The sequence below is a fragment of the Benincasa hispida genome, chromosome 5, assembly GCF_027475165.1.
Source record: "Benincasa hispida cultivar pf3 chromosome 5, pf3_genome.v1.1, whole genome shotgun sequence".
In the NCBI taxonomy this organism is placed as follows: domain Eukaryota; kingdom Viridiplantae; phylum Streptophyta; class Magnoliopsida; order Cucurbitales; family Cucurbitaceae; genus Benincasa; species Benincasa hispida.
Genome location: NC_143482.1, coordinates 19,200,085 through 19,208,293, shown reverse-complemented (window position 1 = coordinate 19,208,293; position 8,209 = coordinate 19,200,085).

The following is an 8,209-nucleotide window of genomic DNA, read 5'->3' as shown; positions in this document are numbered from 1 at the left end:
TATCTCTATGGTGAAACAGGAATGAACGTGGTGAACGCAAGGTTGATTCCATCTTTAGAAGTACTTCTTGCTTTAGTTAATGCATTCTTCTAACCCTCTCTCGATAGGCGGAATGGCATCTTCACTTCTGCTCTCACAGGTTAAGATGTCGTCTAGCATGCCTTGACTAAACTTAATTATTTCCTTAACCCAATTAATTTACTTGTTTAATTCTTGCTAATTACCCATGTGATTAAGAAAACGTCATGGAGAAAAATGAATTATGGGTGAATAGAAATAGACAGAGATATGATAATGGAAATGATCATAACATTCAATACTAAGATTAAGCGTCTGATATATGGTGTGAATGATAGACTAAGAACATGAATACAAGTGATGATAAAGAGATAGAAACAAATACAGAAGAGTGTCAACGTCTTGACACAGATCTGGACGGTGGATGAACAGAAGAGCTTCCCTCTCAGGCTTGCTCGTCTGGTAGAGGTGACCTTCGTACAGAGCTTCGACGGCGGGGATCAGAAGGATTCTTTGCCCGGAGACTCACCTCTCGACCTTGTCTCTTAATTCTTACTGGATCTACCCTGATTAGTCGCTCAACCAGTCTCTCCCTCAGATCAGTAACTTTTCTCTGTATTCAAACATATTTTTCAGTGAAATTTCAGAAGCTATTTATAGACGAGCTTGACTCTCTGTAGTGTGGTCCCCACTGTATTTTTATGGCAGTTCCAGAAATGGTGGAATGAATATCCCTTCTGTTACGCAATCAATCCCGTTCGACAACGGTCAGCTGTACACGTGCCAGAATCCTCCGCAATTACTTGCTCTTCACATCTTTGATCGTTTGCCCACATGCGGTGTTATTTTTTATTACCGCATGTGGTTGAGATTGCATTGATTGATTAGCTCTTGATCGATTGTCGCATGTGCCATCATTGCGTTGATTGTGTATTCATTCCTGAATGATGGGTGCAATGCGATGTAGATGCATTGTTCTTTTTATCTTGAGCCTTGAACGCATTTGGTGACTTGATTTCCTACAAAACAGATTCGAAATATTCTTTTCTACCATCGCAATGGTTTTAGTGGGTGTATTGATGACAATTTATAATTCTCACAATTCTTAGCTAATTTTTATACAATTGACGCAACTTTCCTTTATTTTGGTAGCAATATCTAAATAAAGTAGTATAAATAACTTGTATTTCTACAAGTTATCACACCCTCAAATTTAGATATATGCTTTTCCTCAAGCATATCTTCTACGAGGGCAATACTGCTCAATTCCCATCCTAAATTTTTTGTCAATTGGTTGCTCCAAATGCTCCACCTAGGCAACATGTCTTAACAATGCAATTTCCTTCTATCCTTGATAATTCCTAACAAAGCCCTACTTTATTCTCCTATACCACAAATTTCTGCGCAAAAATGCTTTTCTAGTTTTAAAAAGAATGTTTACCTCTTCTTGTGAAAACAAGTTGATGCGTCTGGATGCGGTGGTCAAATTTTGCGTCATTTATTAGAGACTGTTGATCATGGTTACACCCTTCGTTTTGGCTTGTTCCCACGGGTGTCATGCGAACATCCAACTACGGTTGTGTGCCAATATTAACTTTAACTCTTGAATTTCATAGGAGTTGTCTCTTGTTTCTTTTATTTTTTTCCCTTTTCTCATTTCATATTACGTTGCTCTTGGAAACCCACCTTCGTTTTGGCTTGCTCCCACGGGTGTCATGCGAACATCCAACTACGAGCAGGCTCCTTTCACAACTAACTCTTATCAGGTTGGGATTGTTTTTGAGTTTTCCCTTGCGCTGACATTGGAGTTTTGTATGAATTTTTTTTTAATGTTAATGAACACATTTTTCTTAATGACCGCATCTACTTGATCTCATATGCTCAAACCTTCCCCACCCCCAAATTTAGAGATGTGCAAGGTCCTCATTGCGTTGTTTGGATAGAATAGACAAACACTTAGACAAAATTTCAAAAAGAAGGTTTGAGTAGAATTTTGAAGGATAAAAGGTAAAGCATTGCTATAGCTACAAATTAACTAAGTGTTAGTGGAAAATACAAAGTGTGGGAAATGTTACTAAGTGTATGCATATTATACATCATGGCAGCGCAATGAATAACGCAAAGTAAAAGATGAAGAATATCGCAAATAATGACAAAGGATGATAAGGAAGAGGCTATTTCATACTTGAAAGAATTGTTACTTAGTTGTATTAAAAATTAACTAAGTATACAAGGAATTACAATTAACGCAATACAAAATTTGAAGTATGCACAAAGAATCAAAGAATTAGCTTCTTTACCTAGAAAATAATGGATGAAATTATAAATAAAAGAATGACCGCAATAAAAAATGTAAAGTTATTGAGGAGGAGGAGGAGGTTCTGGTGGAGGATTTTGGTGAGGTACGCGAGGAGCTTCTTCGAAGTGTAGATGCTGCTGGAGATGTGGAGGCACCATGGGATCATGAAGATACATTGTCAAGAAGTTGAAGTACTTATGGTTGCGCTCCGCTAGTTGCCTCTGGTTCAGGTGGATCGTATAGATGTTGAGTTGACTATTGATCATCACCTACCTTGTCATTGCAACATTGCATTGTAAATCTTCTACTCGCTCGTTTACCATATCTATTCTCTGGCAGAGAAGGTCTGTTGTTGGGAGAAGAGTTCTTATTGTTGGGAAAAAAGGTTCGCATATCTGCTAGTTCAGCAGCTAAGGAGGCAATGGTAGGTTGTGCCTGTGATGTTTCGCCATCAATGTTTTGGGGTTGGGTAGAAGTGCCTTCACCCAAATTGCGTGGGTCATCAACAAGTGGCGGTGTAAGGGGAATTTACAGTGATGATGATGAAGGTGAGGATAGAGCTACTGGATATGCGTTCGGAGAATCAGGGGCAAGGAGAAGGTTGGTGAAATGCTTGGGAAGTGAAGAAGAGGGTTGTTCGGAAGGGCTTGGAGGGCGAATTATCAAAGGCAAAGGGTCCAAGGGTTCTGGTTCTTGTGTTGGTGAGTCTTGGAATTCCCCTTTCCTTTGTCATCTTTGAGTTTTTCTTTGGCTTGGGTTGCTGCGGCGCATTTAAATCAATGACGGGCCTCTTCAATGGAAGCTCGGGGCAGTGTGGGGAATCTTTGAGGAGCAACCTCAAAATCTTGACGTTTATGAGGCCATGAACTTCAGGCATGGGTTTTTCCAAAATGCCTACACTCATTGATAGGCATAAACTTGAGACAGTCCATGGAAAGAAATACTGACCTCTTATGTGCCCTACAAAACCTCGAATTTATCTTGCGATCAACTGGCCCACATCGATTGGAATCTGCACGCAATGCAATATGCGGCCATGACTCGATCCCTCGAAATTTTTTTGTCATGGGAAGTCATGATGAATTTCCGTTTTACCAAATATACCCAAAGTCGGGCCTCGAGAAGCAGTGTCTTGGATGCCAGAGTTCTGATGCCTTTTAATGAAACCGTCCACTTAGTGCCTAGTTGTGTTAAAATTTGCAACAGATCTTCCATCTGCTCTTCAATAGGATCATCAATGATTTTATTACCCAGTGCATCTGGGTTGTCCTTCATCAAGTATAATTCATTGATGTCACTTGCCCTGAAAGAAACCATTTCCCCTTTCATGGTCACCACATCCTTGGTGCCATGTAGCCGTCCATTGTAGAAGTCTCGCACTACCTTTGGAATGACAATGGCTGGGCACTGGCAAAAAGTTTCCCATCCATGCTCTACTATGACGCTCGTAATCAAGTCTAGTAGTGGTGTTGGCACAGGGAAAAATCCCATCTCCATCAGCATATCATCGTTTTCTCTCTTTTTCGATGGACACCCCTTTTCCAACGCGGGCTCACTGCTTTCTACAACTGCTTTGCCCTTTTTTTGGTCAAAGCAAGGCGGGATTCTTGCCTTTGTTTCCTTTCCCTCTCCTCGTGTTGTTTCTTTTTCTCTCATTCAGCATGTTCTTTTCCTTTCTTCTTTCGTAAGCATTGAACATTCGCTCGGTGCTTCCTCTCATTCTCCTCTTTCTTCTTCCTTTCTTCTTCTTCTCTCTTCTTCTTCAATTTATTTTTCAAACTGCTCGAAGGCCAGAAAAATGTGTTGTTCCTCTTCGAGCCTTTTCCTTTCTTCTTCTGTTGAAATCTCATTGTTGCGGCGCACCTTCTCATCTTGTAATTTTCTTCTTCGACTACCTTCTGCGATGATTAGCTATGCTCGCAACATTTTCTTGTGCTTATCTTCCTCCTCCCTTCTTCTCCTCTCCTACTCTTCTAACGCATCTATCAAAATTGGTGGGTCAATTGTTGACCCTTGCGGCGCATTCTCCTTGCGATGCTATGTCAAGGGGGTGATTTCTACATCTTCTCCTACGGCAGTTGCAACCATTTGTGGTGTTTCAGGTTGCGCTGATTCTCTCAGTTGCGCTGACTCCCCCTTATCCCCCCTTACAAAGGTGAATTCTCGATCCAGTTCTGGGCTCTCAGCCATCTTTCTCTTCTCTTCCTCCTTCTTCAAACGCCTCTCATCCCACCTACGTTCCTTCTTCAGACGCCTCTCATCCCACCTACGTTCCTTCTTCCTGATTGGATGGGCTTCCTCATCTCCTTCAGCCCTCTTCTTTTTTATCTTTTTTTTCTTCTTCTTCTTCTCTTTAGCCTCTTTCGGCTGCTTCTTCGCTACCGCTTCCTCCTAAGCGACCCTGATGGGTCTCTCATAGGATTCTGTGTTAGCAGTTTCCTTAGGATCCAAGATTGTCAGAGCACTTCTCCTTGATGCTTCCTCCATCTCCTCCTTCAAAGGCAGTGGTTGGTTTACAACCCCAGCTTCGAGAAATCCTCCTTCATTCTCCATGTTGCTGAGTATACTCCCAAACACTTCCTTATCGTCCCTTATTTTATTTTCACTTTCAGAGGAAAATGTTGGGAGTGGGATGCTTTCTGAGCTCTACCCCCTTTTGAACTGGAGTGGTTTGACTGCTAAGGGATTTCGCCGGAGTCTTCCGATGACTTGAGGGATGGGGCTGGGCGGTGAGACGGTGGCTTGCTGCCAGGAATGCCGCCTCTCGTGCAGTGAGTTAGGCTTTTGAGGGTGATGAGGGTGAAACAGATGGTTAGGAAGACTGGTCTACCATGGATGCCAGAGTAAGAAAAACTGGGAAATTCTTTAGGGTTTTAGGAATAGAGTAGGTTTGGTATGCAAAGTTCTAGGGTTTCTGTTTGTAAAATGAAGCAAGTAAATGACCTAAGACGAGAGTATGAAAAGTTTTAGGGTTTTGGGAAGAGAGTAGGTCTAGTATACTGCCTCTCGTGCAGTGAGTTAGGCTTTATAGGTTGGGCCTTGATGGGCCCAACGCAAATTCTGCGGTGCAGGCCTCAAGATACTCAAAAAGCCTACCGTCACGCACCTCACATTTATGAATTTGTAGAGACATATGTCCTTTCAACTACAGATTCATCATGTCCTTGGAAGCTGAAGCGATTAGACTTCTCAATTTGCAAAAAGAATTTTCTTTGGTATTTTATTTGGATGGGCGCAAGGTTAAGAATCAATGCAATGAATTCATCAATGCAAATGCATATTTGCAAAGGACGGGTAACAATGCATGCATCCCTTCAACACACCTCTTAACTCAACTCATTTTTGGAGGACGGGCACACGGTATTTCTACTAGCGCAACACTACCTCAACATAGTGCATTTTTGATAAGGACAGGAAAAGAACACATACAAGCGCAACACACCCCTCAACGCAATGCATTTGAGTGGGATGAACGCAAATTATATCTTGTTGGTAGAAGGTGCACCCATCATCACAATGCATACCGAGTGTTGATTGTTTTATTATTATTATTATTATTATTATTATTATTATTATTTTCATCAACGCAAGTCACATGGTCCTTGCGGTAATAACTCTCTTCTTATTAAACAATCATTCACCAGGTTTTAAGAATAATGCATTTAAAATGGAAAAGGAATATAAAGAGAACACGGAGATAAACGCAAGAGAATTAAATGAAGCATAATTCATAAAGCAATAAAAACAAATTGAATGAAGCAATAACTGACAAAGTTCATAAAGCAATAAAGACAGAAATTAAGAAAGCATGTAAACATAGAATTCAGAGATATGGACCGGAAGATAATTCTCCACGATGAATGCAATCCACACCTCCGCAGGCGGTCAAGCTTGCATGCATAATGTTTTCAAGGACATTGTTTCTTCCCATGAGATCCAGGGGCTTCGAAATTGCTCGACAACGTTCCAAGTGTTCTATTACATAACTGGGATGCTAACTACCCTACTTGAATCTCCAAGTTTCTGATTGAAGACGCTTGCGCCTGCATCACCGCATCGTTTTTATCCATGTATTGCTTGAGCAGGGACTTCCATGGATTACTAGAGGTGTTAGAAGACGATGGTTGATTGTGTGTTTGTCTCTATTGACCCTGATTCTGATTGTGGTGAAAAGGTGGAGGGTTTCCTCAATTCCCTAAATTGCTATTCTGATGGTTACTTGGCCCACCTTGGTTTTGATTTCCTCCCCAACTGAAGTTAGGGTGATTCCTCTAACCAAGATTATATGTGTTGCTGTACGGATTATTCTGGATAGCGCATACTTGCTGCAGGTTCGATAGGCAAATTTCCATCGCATGGCCTCCTCCACAATTAACGCAACTGATTGCAGCCACTTGTGCCGGCGCATTGGGTTACGTTGATCCTTGAGAGAGGGCACCTTGATTAAGCGCCATCAATAGGAGGATAGAGGTTACCGCGGCCATCTGTGTGGCCAAAGTCTACATTATCTCAGTAGGGACAATGGCAGTATCATTTCTTCTTCTTTCGGAGTTACCGCGGCCATCTGTGTGGCCAAAGTCTACATTATCTCAGTAGGGACAATGGCAGTATCATTTCTTCTTCTTTCGGAGCCTCTTCATCCATATCCGTCATGAACCCAATCATCCATATTCTGCGAGATGCAGTCAAGAATGACCTTGGCCTCGGTGTATGTTTTATCCATAAAACCTCCTGTCGCGGAGGCATCAGCAACAACCTGCGTCGATCTGTTCAGGCCATTATAGAATGTTTCCATCAGAACGTAATCGAGTATCCCAAAATTCAGACAATTCTTCACCAATCTTCTGAATCGCACCCAGGCGGTGCTAAGGGTCTCATTATCCATCTGTTCAAGGTTCAGCACGTCCTTTCGTCGTCTTGCATTGACCGCCGGAGGGAAGAACATTTTCATAAACCGTTTAACCAATTGATCCCAGGAAGTTATTTCATTTGGCTCCAGTGAATGAGCCCACCTCTTAGCCTCATCCCTCAAGGTGTAAGGAAGAGGTATAGTCTGATACCTTCTGGGGTAACGCTAGGTATAGAGAAGTTACCGCAAATCTCAACGAAATTGGTCAGATGGGCATGTGGGTCCTCACCTTGCAGACCCCCAAATTTCTCCGCATTCTGAATCATTTAGAGCATGACCGATTTAATCTCGAATCTTGCGTTCTTCTCAACTATCGGCCTTGAAATTCTGGGTGAAAAATCATACAGATTAGGCGTCGCGTAGTTCCTCATTGGAATGTTGCGGTCAGCCGCAAGAAAAAAAGGATCTTGCACCAGTCATCCCACCCCCTTATTCACTTCGGGTGCCACATTATCATTGTTATTATCTGCCATGTTAGCCTTCTTTCGCCTTTCTCGGTTCTGGCGTGCCCTTGCGCGAAATGTATGCCCGATCTCTGGGTCAGCCTCAAATTATGGATCAGTTCCAGTACTCAACAATAACCGTTACTAGTATCGTCAGACTGCTCTCTGCGATAAGCAGAAAGTACAAAGAGATCTATCCCACAAAATATCACAAATGTACTCAACAATAACCGTTACCAATCCCCAACAACAGTGCTATAAACTTGTAGACTCGTAAATTCATTCTCTAAGCATATGTGGATATGGACAATGATGAATGTGAATCATACAAGCTCATGTTGCCATAAACTTGATGACTTGGAAAGATGGAGATGGAGTGTGGATTCTGTATTATACTTATTTACACTTTATGCAATACTACTTCTAGATGTATGCGTTATTAATGAAATGCTTGTAGTATGCTATGCGTTGTCACAAGTTTCCCTATGCTGAAACCAAGTATAATTCCAACGCAAGTTTCTCCGAGTAATCCGAGGTCGA